This window comes from Leuresthes tenuis, unplaced genomic scaffold (assembly GCF_036924035.1).
Source record: "Leuresthes tenuis unplaced genomic scaffold, fLeuTen1.0.hap1 SCAF_18, whole genome shotgun sequence".
NCBI classification, from domain to species: Eukaryota; Metazoa; Chordata; class Actinopteri; order Atheriniformes; family Atherinopsidae; genus Leuresthes; species Leuresthes tenuis.
In genome coordinates, this window is record NW_027325372.1 from 32,476,902 (window position 1) to 32,491,159 (window position 14,258).

At 40.4% G+C, this 14,258-nt stretch overlaps 1 protein-coding gene across 1 annotated transcript in view; it reads right to left on the reverse strand.

Annotated features, from left to right (window-relative positions):
- Positions 1-10,903, reverse strand: part of gatad2b (GATA zinc finger domain containing 2B) — a 62,948-nt gene extending 52,045 nt beyond the window's left edge. The window contains exon 1 of the mRNA XM_072370824.1: positions 10,794-10,903. The gene's annotated coding sequence lies outside the window, so the exon portion shown is untranslated. The remainder of the gene's footprint in view (positions 1-10,793) is intronic.
- Between the last annotated feature and the right edge of the window lie 3,355 nt (positions 10,904-14,258).

Consider the following 14,258-nt stretch of genomic DNA (forward strand, 5'->3'; position numbering starts at 1 on the left):
AGCAATATTATCAAAAATTGACCTCTGTGGTTTACAGTAAGTCTTACTGTAAATTACCCCACGTATTCTTGTGGCCAAGTCCTTGGAAACCATTCTAAAATCCACACACAGGAGAGAAACGCCAGTTCGCTATATTTCATAAGTCACCCTTCTTGGGTAGTAAGGTGATAGCAGCTCTTCTGCAACTTTGTGGTAATAGGCCTTTTTTAAAACTATCAAGCAGGACACCCAACAAGTCCTGCCCAATCACTGGCCAAAAACATTTATAAAACTCTACTGATAAACCATCAATTCCTGGCGCTTTACTATTGTCCATACTCATAAGTGCAGAGTGGAGATCATGAAGGGACAGAGGTTCATCCAGAGCAGTAGGGGCTGCTTTTTTATTTTGGGATACCATCGTAAAAATCACTGGCTATAACCTCTGCATTAGCAAGCTCACATTTATACAAACCAGCATAAAAGCCTAAAGCGTGCTTACGAATATCAGTAAGATCGGTGAGCTCATGCCCAGTGTCTGAGAGCAGGCAGTGGATAAGTCTACGCTGCCCATTCTTCCTCTCCAAATTAAATAAAAACGAAATAAGAACGACATTTGACAAAATGATCTTCTGTGAGGGAGGACTCAAGGAGAGAAGAGGTGTCAAGGAGCCCTTAATAACAATACCACGTTAAGTGGAACTAAGAAATAAAACAATCGCCCGTTTCATCCGCGAAGCAGAGACAATATGCTCATGCCCCACGACTTCCCCAACAGCTAGACTGCACTCCTCTACACGGACATCAGAAACCACCTTGATGCCATGGCGTCGAGTCAAACTTTCAAAATCCATTGTTCTCTGCAAAAAGTCAAACAAACACCACAATTATCCTCAAAACAAACCACCCAACAAACAAAGAAAATACTGTCACAAGGACAACAGATAAAAAATAAAAAGTCAGTCACTCACAGCACTCGGCCCAATCTCACACGCATGCGCAGACAGAGAGAGATATGTCTATGTATTTCTATCTGCCCATTTAAAATTAATATTAATATACATAATACATATTAATATGTAATTGTATTAACATTTGATGTAAAATTGTATCATAATTGAATTGCATGTCTAAGTATATGTTTCAGCTTTCGGCAACAATGGTTACCATTCATGCCAATAAAGAAAATTTGAATTTAGACCGAGAGATAGAGAGGTGGATGGATAGATCGATGGATGATAGAGAGAGATATATGGAGAGATCGATAGAGAAATAGATGGATGGATAGATACAGAGATGGAAAGAAAGATATGTTTAAAGGCTGTAGCTCAGGAGGAAGAGCAGTCGCCCATCAATCCGAAGGTCGGTGGTTGGACTCTGGCTTCCCCGGGCTACATGTCGAAGCGTCCTTGGGGCAAGACACTGAACCCCACGTTGCCTCCCAGTGTATACATTGGGGTATGAATGTGTGTATGAATGATTAGAAAAAAGCACTTAGTTATGTGTAGACTTAAGACGTGCTGTATGAGTGTGTGAATGTGGCAGACAGTAGTGTTAGAAGTGCTTTGAGTGGTCAGCTAGACTAGAAAAGCGTTATACCAGTACAGTCCATTTTAAAGGTTGTTGGGCAAGTAAAAGCAATACATGAGACACACACTGCTCCATCTTACACTCCTATACCTTTTGAATGTTCAGCCGTTTTCCTTTTGGGCACAATATCTCAGGACTGTTGGGTCACACAAGGCTCTGAATGCTCATTTCTTGAGGAGAAAAATTAAAGGGTGAAGAGTGGACTGACCAGTAGATGAGGAGCTGCGTAGTTTTAAATGGTTTCCACCAGCGTTGTTGTGACTGTGAAACAGGCTGGGGTTACCTCTGCAGTCTCTTACAAGACACACTCAAAAAAGACAAACACACGCATTTTGACTCCTTCCTAGTGTTTCATACTAGATAGATGGAATCTTTATTCATCCCAAGAGGAAACTTCACAAGTATTTACAGTCAAGCTCGAAATGTTTTTGAAATTTTAACTGAAAGTTACTTTTATTCAAGCAGCACGTTTTTTCTTGATTGGAAATTACACAGGTGTCTCCCAGGAGACAATAACTGAATTGAATATTGAATTGTTTGGCCACAATGATGTATCCTTCATTTAACGTAAAAAAGGAGAAGCCTTCAACCCTAAGAACACCATCCCCACTGTCAAACACTGTGGTGGGAACCTAATGCTTTGGGGTGTTTTTCAGCCAATGGACCAGGGAACCTAACCGCTGTAAACGGCACCGTGAAAAAAGAGCAACACATCAAGATTCTCAACAACATCAAGCAGTCTGCAGAGAAACTTGGCCTTGGGCACCAGTGGACATTTCAGCACAACAACCACCCAAAACACACAGCAAAAGTGGTGAAGAAATGGTTAGCGGACAAAAACATTAACATTTTGCAGTGGCCCAGCCAGAGTCCTGACTTCAATCCAATTGAGAATGTGTGGAGGGAGCAAAAGACCAGGGTGATGGCACAGAGACCCTGCAACCTGAAAGAGTTGGAGCTCATCGCTAAAGATGAATGGAGACATGCAAAAAGCTGGTCAGCAATTATAGAAAGCATTTGATAGCTGTAATCGCCAATAAAGGCTTTTCTATTGATTATTGAGAAGGGTATGAATCATTTTGGACGTGCCACATTTAGTTCAAATGTAAATAAAAGCTGAGAAATATATTTTACTTTTCACAATGATGCCTCTTGTACATCGTCTTATCTTCTGGGAGATGCCTGTGTCATTTCCGATCAAGAAAAAAAACTTGCTGCTTGAATAAAAGCAACTTTAAGTCAAAATTTGCCTGGGTTTGAATTATTTTGGGCTTGACTGTATGTATGTAGACAAAAAAAACAAAAAAAAAAAACAAAAGCCGAGCCTGTGGTCATATTTTGAAGTTGCTCTACTGCATCTTAAAAGGGAACCTACACAGGCAAGAGAGTTGCACTATTCCTGGTATTAGTATTGAAAGAAATCCCCCCCCCCCAAAACAAATAAGAAGTCAAAAAGCAACCCCCCACCACTTGGTGACCAGAAGGGTGAAGAATCTGTAGGGCCTGCTGGCCCCATTGGAGTCTGCTGCATTGTCACCTCCAGTTCTTCCTTGACATGTCTGAGCCACCAGTGGCGGCCTGGAGTGTCCTGGGACTGTTTCATACACCAAAAACAACACCAAGAGCATTACACACAATATCTAAGGCCACATGCTATTCAAACACAACCCTATTTGAAAAAGGCTGCATGCACTGCAGATAAAAACGATGCAATGATTTACAAATCATGTTTAAATGCTGCGTTTGCAAACAGTAACCATTAATACTAGCCCTGTCTGGCTTTTCTGTACCAAAACTACATCTACCCGATTAGCTTTCTAACAAGCCAAAATCTGAAGTATTTTAACAGGATTTCCATTTATATATCAGAACATAAAGCTACTGTATTTCCTAGCCATGACTGTTCCACTCACTTCTCATGTCCATGTCTGCTGCATTGTTAATATTTCAGTCTGGCTGGTAACAATGTTTGTTTGCAGGCTACTGCTCTGTCCCTCTGCCTGATGATGGCCCTGTTCAGTCCGCCTCCCCTACAACAGTAGTCTGATCATGTCTGAAGCTCTTTACAAGGAAACACAAAATCTTCCTCCTTTAATGTTATAATATTGCTCACTATAAATCTCCAACATAGCCATGTTTTTGTCATAACAGCAGGCTTCCATTGCCATTTTTTATTTAAAGAAAGAGAAGAAGTGGTAAATGGAAACTGTCAAAAAGAACATCCACTTATCTGCTAACGCATCAACACATTGGTCATATTCCTGTGAAAGTTCTTCACCCTTCATTCACTCAGAAAGGAACTGAAAAAGCCAAAATACATGCAGTATTTGTGATTTTTGCATAGGCTTGATATATCAGTCCTGATGGTCACAGTCTGTTCACATGTCATGCTGCCGTAAAGATTCATGAGTTAGGGTAGCAGGAAACATAGAAGTTAATGGAGGCAGCTGAAATATAATTTAAATACATGTTTAAGCTTGTTGAACATTACGCTGAAGTTTTAATTGCACAGCAGTATAATATCGTAACGATACAGTAACAATGACTACACAGCTTCTGAGAAGAATTCTACATATAGAAGGTGTCTATCAGAAAATGCTGTAACCACATTTAAAGAGTTGATTTCATCCTCCTTTTCTTCACTGCCATGTGCAGATATGACAGAGGATGGCTACCTAAATTTTACTCCAGTAGAACTTGACTCTCTTGTTGACAGCACTATAGCTTCAATGCGTACAACACTGGACAATGTTGCCCCTCTGAAAAGGAACCTCAGACTTTTAAGGTTGCTGTAATTAAGCCTTTACTTAAAAAACCTACTCTTGATTCAGAAGTGTTGGCTAATTATCGACCTATATCCAATCTCCCTTTTTTGTCTAAAGTTCTTGAAAAAAATAGTTGCAGCTCAACTTTGTGATAATTTACATAGAAATAATCTGTTTGAAGAGTTTCAGTCAGGATTCAGAGTGCATCATAGCACAGAAACAGCACTGGTGAAAGTTACCAATGATCTCCTGTTAGCCTCTGATAGCGGACTTGTTTCTGTGCTTGTCCTGTTGGATCTCATTCAGTGCGGTTACAATCGGATCGGACTAATGGCTAAATTACAATAAGACTGAGTTATTCAGCTCATGTAGACAGCTTAATCCGACAAGAAATCGAATCGGGTTACTTGCGATCGAATTGAGACCCTGAGATAACTCGACCCAAACGTGCACTTAAGGTGCATGTAGACGACCGTGGATCGGATCGAGCGTTCTGCACATGCTCCAGATTTTTCCCCGCGATCGTCAGCCGGAAGTGGAAGGAGCCGATATTCCTGTTGTTGTCGCTGCCGTCAGAAAGAAAGAAACAACGCGATGGAGAAGGCGCTGTTGTGCATCGTCTGTGCCATAACCAGCTCATCACAGATGGAGAGGGACGCAGCTTCATCTCGCTCTGCGTTCACCATCTTTCTGAATGCCTGAGTTTGTTGCTGTTGGTGGTGAAGACGTCAACAGGAAGTGGCTCTATTAGCGATAGCTGAAATGGGGACAGCGCCACCTATGGTACCGGGGTATGACAGGCTTTGTGCCAGTGATTCCATTCATTCACCGCCATATATCCAAGGATAATTCCCCTCAGATAAGGAGCAGAACCCAACCATAGCTGTAATGCAGTTCATCTCATCATGTGGACCCACTGAGTGCTGCATTTGATACGATCGATCATAGCATTCTGTTACAGAGACTTGAACATGTTATTGGGATTAAAGGAACTGCATTAGGCTGGTTTAAGTCATATTTATCTGATAGATTCCATGTTGAAGACTTACTTAGTCTAGTTATATAGTTACTCTTGATGGTATTTCCTTGGCTTCTAGTTCTACAGTGAGGAACCTTGGAGTTATTTTTGACCAGAACTTATGATTGTTGCATCGTGTCTCAAGAAGGCTGTTGTAGTGCCTGTCCCTAAGACATTCAGATCGATGCCTCATTAGCTGGTTTGTGCAGAATGTAACAATCTTGTGAAGAGATCAATTTAATTGGAATCAGGTGTGTTGAAGCAGGGAAACATCTAAAACCTGCAGGACAGCGGCCCCATCACACAATGTTTCTTTACATTACTTTTATGTGTAATGCCCTAACTGTTTTCAGTCTGTGATTTATGAATGTTCTAGGATATAAAAAAAATTTTAAAAAACAGGGTCCAAGCTTAATCAAAGCTTTGCTAAATAGATGACCTTCCTTTGTGTTTTGAAATCTTACAGGTAAATTCAACAGGCTGTGGCAGACCAATGATTCTGAAAAGTAAAATTCCTTTCAGAAAGTTAAAGACTCGTCGTTTTAATATCATCTCTACCAATTTTGGTGAAGATGAATAAATGTGGTCTCTGAAACATTTGCATTATTTCCAAAAGAGTGTAAATCAATGTTGCAGCAAGCTTGGACCTAAGCTTTTTAATCACAAGTGGCTGACAGATTAATTGAATAATCATGAATAATTAGCTGAAAGAGCAGCCAGTCTTGTCACCAAGTGTGGCTACTGTGGAACAATGTTAGCAGCCCCAGTGTCAGCTCCACCACTACAGCCGCTGGCTGTAACATTACCCGAATAAGATCTCTAAGACTTATCTGATATTCCTAACTTTCAAAGTTCAATATAGTTAAGTGGCAAATGAAGTGTTTGCCATCTTTATAATTAGTTTAATTCTGCCACTATGAAATGTTATCCTTTGAACATTTTTAATCTAGTAGGCCTTCAACCACTTAAACGGCTAGTAAAACATTTCCCCTGCACCCAAAGAGACATCATTTTAACACTCGGCGAGTCCCTGTCAAAAATAAGATGTTTAATGTTAGGCGGCTGGGAGAAGATAAGATGTGATAGCTGGCTTTAGATGCTGTAAAAGTTCACTGAGATTTTGCTTCTTGGTAGTGCACCTTCACACTAGCCTAAGTCACTGCCTGATAAGAGGCATCCAGTTACGATCACTACGCGCTAACAGATCTACAAAACCTAGGTGCTGGTAAAGCACTGGTGTTAAATTTCATTGATGATGGCAACTAATCACCACTGAGGCCAAACTTCTTAAAAGCAGCAACTTATCCAAGATGAAAATCAAAATCTTTAAGATAAACAATCCCTATGTATGTGTCTGGGGGTGTTAGGATGAAGCAATGGTCTGCTTGTTTATTTAAGCATAGTGACTGATATACCATGAAAAACGAGGTGATACAGAACTCACAAAGACTGAAATACTGCAGAAACTAACAGCTCTTATTCCACATAACGCCACATCTACAGTGTGAGTATATGAGATGGTAACTCCGTTTAATTCCAGACAGTAATCAGCATTATATTTGATTACTATAACAAACAAAATGTAAGTGATCCAATTCAATTTTCAATTTTGGAGTTCAGATGCATCCAAAGAAGCATCTAGGCTGTCTACAGCTATACAGGGTAAGGAATAGAGGGAGAGTTTGTTAGTTACAGTAAATGTGTGAGTCTTATCTGATCATTGCCGTCTCAAATTAGGCAGCAACTCAAACAACAACCCCATTACAGTCAATACTTCAGATGCTTCAATTTTTTCAAAGAACCATCTGCAAAACTACTGGTATGCTTCGTCTACCCCTGAACCATATCTGATTCGTAATGCCAGATTATCTGACATCTCCAGTTTTACAATTTCATCTCATGCACTTAGTCCCTTCCAAAAGTTGTCTTTTCATTCATTACTTGAATTAAAAAGGAGGCTACTCGATATTTTGGTACAGTATATTAGTGACAGATGCAGCACCAACACCTCCACGGTGGGAGTGAGAGTTTGAGACCTGACAGAGAGAAGGAGAGAGAGGAAGTTGGACCAGTACCAACAGCCTATTGAATTTCAGTAAGATGATGTAAATTTAACTGAATTTTATTACAGGCATTTCAACCTCAACCACACCAAGCTGCAGGCTTTTCAGCAAAGTTTTATCGTAATATTTTACTGGGCCTCAATGACCAAAAAGAAATAGAAATTTGTTTCAATGTAACACGTTTCGTACAATCCAGAACCAGCTGTAGTTTACATTAACTGAACAAGTTAGTCATGGTGAAGCTTAACTGGTAGACACACATTAGACTGCATTCATTTTGGCTCAGTGCTCCACATACGATGTTCTTAATGATACGATGACAAAAAGAAACATTGTTACTGCACATGGTTTCTGACCCAAGTTAGCTTTTACCTTCATAATTTAGCTCACACATCCTTTGTATCCTGGGTAAGCCTGGTGCCGATTAGCATACTACATAGTTTCACAAATATAGCACTATTTAATAATATACACACACATCCCTTAACCTAACTCTAACCTATACCATAAACCTAACCACAATCTTGTTCGAACCCCTAACCCAGAAACTAAGTCATCATCCCCCAAAATTCACTTTGTACAAATGGAGAATGCAACACTTAACAGAAATCCCTATAAATTGGTCTGCTATCTGGTTTTATGTCCCCCATCATGATATATCTACACAAGAGTGCACACATACACATCAGTTTTTTTCGACCGAAACAACCACATTTCTTAGTAAAGTCACTGTTAAATGATTGTTTTGAAACCTGACTGCCTGTCTGAAATTGTAGAAAAAAAATAAATAAATCACTGACAGTGCAAGTCAAGATAAAAAACAAGATATAACCCCGGTGGGGAGATTAAAGCCCTTTTAACACAGCATGCTTAATAGGGGTGTGACGATACACTCAGCTCACGAGAACGAGACGAGATTTTAAGAAAGCTACCATGACAAATTATATGACTGGACCAACAGACTCATTTAACCGAGTTGCACATGCATTTTCAAATGTTTTATTATACCTCTTTACATGCATGATGTAAGCATGCTTTTAATAAACTTCTTCTTCCACAAATTGAAACTAAACTGCGGCGGTGTACGGCATCCTCTTCATACAATGCTTGCATATTGTCCGTGTCTTTATCAGTCGCTCTGCTGCCATTTATCATTTCCGCCAGGTACCCAAAATGCTGCCAAACAAACGATTTGAAAGTGGTGGGGGCATCTTCAGTGGTAATACCGGTATTTTCCCCGACGTCATTCTGGCTGCTTGCTGCTTTCCCTCCTTCTCTTCTTATTTTCCTCCTCCTTCTTTCGGTTCTGGCAGGCTAGACGTAGCAAAGGCGCACTACTGCCCCCACAGGTCACAAATAGAAGTTTGGATAGCTCCCAAATCTTGTGAGACAGATTTTTAACGCAACGAGAAATATCGACGAGTGCAATCTCGTAAGATCTCGTGCCACGAGTCACAGCCCTAATGCTCAGGGAAGCATTGTTGGGCACCAGCATCCAGTTTGAAAGCCTGAACACCGGATCAATGGTGCTGTTGTCACTTATCTTATTCTGAGAAGCTGGCTTACTATAAGCACACACTAATAGAGCAGTGATCAACCTCTATTTGGAAAGTACAACCATCTAAAAGGAAACAGCACAAATTAGTACAAATCTATCTGTACGAATAAAGGGTGATGCTGTAACTGTGTGTGTCTGCATTCCTGTGAAATCAGCTCCAAACAGGATACTGCATTGAAGGCTTTATCTAATGTTACTGATGGGATTTTTATTTCTGTCTATATTTTTTCCCTCTTCAGAGTGCTTATATGTTTAAATCAGGGAAAATCCCAAGAAGTATCTGATCATTTAGTATTCTGTTGGGTTAGGGTTGAATTAATATGAATAAATATATTTCATTACCATTTCAATATGGTACACACTAGAAATAGGATACAGACAACACTAAATAAAAATAACAATTATAATTTACAAGAAATTCCAATAACCTGACACATATCTACGGCATTAACAAAAAGCTGTCTTAGCAGTGTGGTGGTCTTCATCCATCTGAGCCACAAAAAGAGGCCAAACAGCTCCATCATTGCGAACAGGATAAGGTTTGATGAGGATTCCATAGACCCACAGAACTACGAGTGGAGGGTGTCATGGTCTGCAGACATCTTAAAGCCAAAGACGCTGTGGTTACTTTATTTCCACGTTCAGATGAAAATTTATGAAGTGAGCACAATGTCCTAAAGAGGAGAAAGGGCTTGAAGCGAAGAGCTGGCTGAATCTGCACATTGCTAAGAAAAGGGAAAGCTATAGAAGTTTATTGGAAAGAAGTAACAAAACTTTCCCTTTGTAAAGTTCATCCTTACATACAGTTTTGTTGTGCTTCAGAATCAAGAATTATTGTCACCCCCCCCCCCCAAATGCCAGCAAAGGATAAGATTATTAAACCACAATACTCTTTCACTCCTCACCCCATTTTAGCATTATCTGGGATGTACAGCCTAAATCAAGTCATGGACTGCACAAATTAATCAAAAGTGATGGAAGACATAAGATATTCCATTTGCATACAACACATGCAATCAGCAAATCCTGAGGGATTCTATGTTTAAAATGGATTTGGTCTCTTACTTCTATTGACATCTTCTTCTGATAATCTGCTGGTCAGGGAGCAATAAGCCGTTCGACCTTAATAAAGCCTTGCCCTTACAGTACAAATGTTGCTTATGCTGTCAGGCGCCAGGCAGCCATTTAGGTGCATATGGAGCCAGCTGAGTCTCCACGTAAATGGCTGATGCATTTCGAATTTTTCTTCCTAATTGCTGAGGGCCATCAGCACCCCCGGTCTCCTCCTGACGCCTTTAAACCCGCCACCTTTTCCAGTCCTGCTGGAATAAAACCGTTTTAACAGCTCAGATCTTCCCCGTGCTCTTTAAATGAGCATTAATAAGTAGGCTATTTGGAGGAGCAGTGCTCTTTCCCCAGTCTCAGTTAACCCCTTGAGACTCTGGATCAAACAATGAAAAGGATTGGAGGCTTTCCGAACAACGCTACAGTCACAATATAATCACACTTCGGTTACCAGTTCGCAACGCAAACAGGCAATTTAGAAATCTTTAGACAACAATAAACGTTTTTGCTACGACCCCATACCGTAAAAGGTACATTTACAGTTCGAGGCGGCGGTACTGGTCGCCAACATGTCAGCCTGCATCAATAAATAGCAAAGCCAATGCGCTCTATTGTCTGACAGCATAATCAGCATATCCACCGGCAGGAAAACGACACAACAGATAATTAATCGTTACACCGCTATACGAACACCATCACTGCGTTTCAAAACATCTCTGACCAGAGCCAGGCCTTGAGAAAATCCTCGGACTCACCTGTGTCTCCTTTCGCCTCAGTGTGTACCGTCTCCGGGTTCACGGTCCGGTCCTACAGACTCGCTGCAGCGGATTCTTACCACCAGTCCCCGGCACCGGCAGGCAACACTGGACCGCTGATTGGGCCTTTGCAGACTCTCATCCCTCATTGCAGACAGACAAAACGCTCATTGGTCAGACAGTTATTCTGTGAAATCCAGACAGATAGCTGAATGGCTGTTCATTTCCACAGCAGACTCAGGCAGATAACTGATTGGCCCTTAATTTCCGCGGTGGAGACAGAAAGAGACTTGATTGGTTAATAGTACTGTTGTTGTCTATGTCTGGATAGAGAGCCATGTTACTTCCACTGGGGCTGAAAAACAATGTGTTCATGGAGTCGCGGGTTTTCAAAGTATTTTCACACGGAATAAGTGAGCTGGTTATCCTGATGAGATTTCAATTAACTTAGCTGCTGCCAGTTTAACCTTAGAAACCTTTTATTTCGTCACATAGGGTTTCTTACAGATTTTCTGAGTACCCTCATTCATGACAAAGAACCAAGACAGGGCAAACGTAACTGTCACATTAGAGCGGATTGGTGATAGAAAACGTCATTATCTCGGTAATATTGCTTTCAAAAGCAATGCTTTGACTGCAAGAAGCTATCCGTTTAATGTGCACAGTGAGCTGCACTGCCTTACAGCATCACGCACTTGAAATGTGTTAGGTTTCAACAGACAGTCAGGAATAAAAAACAAATGTGAAACGTGTTGAGATTACATCTGCAAGCTTCTACGGTTTAACCTTACCATTACCAGTACTAGTAAATTGATTGTCCAACTTTTAACCAATTCACCCACAGCTTAGTGTAAACATAGACTGAAGAATTTAACAACTGGCTTGACAGCAAGGGCGTGAGTTTGCATTGGGAACATGTGGACAAGTCACAACCAAAGTTTGAGAAAGACAGAGTTGTCCCTACCAATATTTTAATAATATTCTAATATAACATTGTTTTTATACAAGGAATTAAATATAATATTTTTTCACAAACTAATTCGTAGTATTAAGCATTTGTAGAGAACTATTTTTCCGACGTGCCCCCTGGTCACAACGTTCAGTGTAACCGGTGTGTGGTGATCAGCACTGTCGCCTCACAGCAGAGGGTTCCAGGAACAACTCCCGGCTGGGGCCTTTCTGTGTGGAGTCTGCATGTTCTCCCCGTGTATGTGTGGGTTCTCTCCGGGTTCTCCAGCTTCCTCCCACCGTCCAAAAACATGCATGTTAGGTTAATTGGTGACTCTAAAAAATTGTCCTTAGGAGGGAGTGTGAGCGTGTGTGTGGTTGTTTGTCTCCTTTGTCTCTGTGTGGCCCTGTGATGGACTGGCGACCTGTCCAGAGTGTACCCGCCTCTTGGTATTTTTGAATTATAAACAAAGATGGTTCCATAAAGCCTAAATCTTGGCTATGCCTGTAATATTTAAAAGTTTTTCTCATAAGTTTGAAAAGTGTAATGCATATAGTCACCATGTAAGGTCTACATTTTATTCATTGATGCGATATTCTGAGATACATTCAGGAAACCCAGAGATCCAGTACAGATGTGGTGCAGGTTGTGGAAGCAGCAGCTGGACCATCAGGAGCTTTGCTGGGAAGTTTCCCTACCAAAGTTAAGACCAAACTTACGCCCTTGCTTGACAGGTGATCTGAACCTGGACCTACATGCTGGACTGGGACAAAAGTCAGCCTTGACATTTTTCTTCTTTTTTTTTTTTAGCTGTCCTAAACTACAATCTACAGTCTATGTAGATATATAGAAATCTATAGATCTGTTACATCTAGATCCATACATATATGAATAACATAATTATTGGCAGGACATACATGTTAGCTCTGACAATAATTATGTTGAGCAAGCAACATGTCTGAATTTTTGCACATTTGGCTACATCTACCTCCAAATTTCTAAGCCTATTTTAACTTCAGTAACTTAACATAACTTTTCTGCTCCACTTTTAGATCTGTCAGTTGCAGCCAATGGCTATTATACTCAGTGGGATGACCACTTACAGTTACATACACAGTCTAGCTGTTATAAATGGATCCTACAACATGATTGTAGTCTGTTGACAACAGGACCTTAGCAATGTTCAAAGCAATACTTGTATAACTATATTGGACAAACTCAGCACAAGTATCATTGAGTCAGAACACCTATATAAAAGAACATTGTCAATAAGAGCCAAAACTAGCATGAAAGCCCCAAGGATAGATTACAGACATAATATTGCAAGCACGGCAACTTAACCCATTTTCAATCTGAATATGTGAAAGCAAAATAATGTGCTAGGTTCCAGCAAGCTAATGTAATGGTATTCTGACTCATCAGTTACAGTTAATTCTTAAACATAGAATTCCACAATTCTTTTTCTTCGATTGAATTGAATAACACTTTATTCATTCATTATTATTATTTAGCAGCATAATGAATCAAAACAATTATTAATCATTGGAAAAATTGAGCAGCCTGACACACACTTAGTTGTGGCATTGGTGTCATCTTCATATGGCACACAGAATGCATTCCGGTTTGTGTAGACAATTCTCAATCGTCTATTGACACAGCTGTTTCTCATCTATTCATCACCTCTCTGTGTATTTTCTCTGTAAGTCACTCATCTGTGCCCCTCCATTGTTGGAACTCTCCATTTAGGTAAGTCTCAGGCCCAGTCTAATACCATCATAGTATTTGAGCCATCCCAGGGGAAAGATGATCATCGTGAGACAATCAAGGTGATTCGGTTGGTCAGGGCCCCTGAATGTTAATCTTAAGTCAGAATGTGAGATATGTTCAAAGATGGCTGGCATCGTGGTCTTGCTACCAAAGAAAGCCTGTGCTGACTTTCTGACAGTGAAAGGAATTTCATATGATTGTCTTGCAGTATGTCTGCTGCTATGACCAGTGTCTCCTTCTCAATCAATAGGAATGTAGCATAGAATGTCATGCTGGTCAACATGATGCTGGCACCTTTGAGCGAAAACCAAAACAAAGCTGAACAGTGTAGACGAAAGCCAAACTTTTACAACTTAGGCGAAGAGGCAAATTGTTGTGGCAGCTGAACTTTAGCTGTATCATGTGTCCTCCAGCTCATACTAGGACTGCGCAAAGAAAGACAAAGCACTGAATGGAACAGAGAAAGAATTACAACTTTTAAGTCAGCAGCAAAAAGGTTCAAAGTTCTTCAATATGTTCAAACAGATTGATGTTGCATCATTTCCAAGGACTCATCTTTTAAGTCTTCTCTATCATGAGTCTGGTTAGCTTGCAATTTTTTTTTATACATAACCAGCCTTCTTATATGTTGATTGCCACCTTCCTTGAGAGAGTAGGAGCCTTTGTATCGTGTGCAGAGGCTACATAGTCAGAAAATCTTATTTTTTGCTGTTTGTACGACAGAGAGTTAGCTTTTCATTAACATGGTG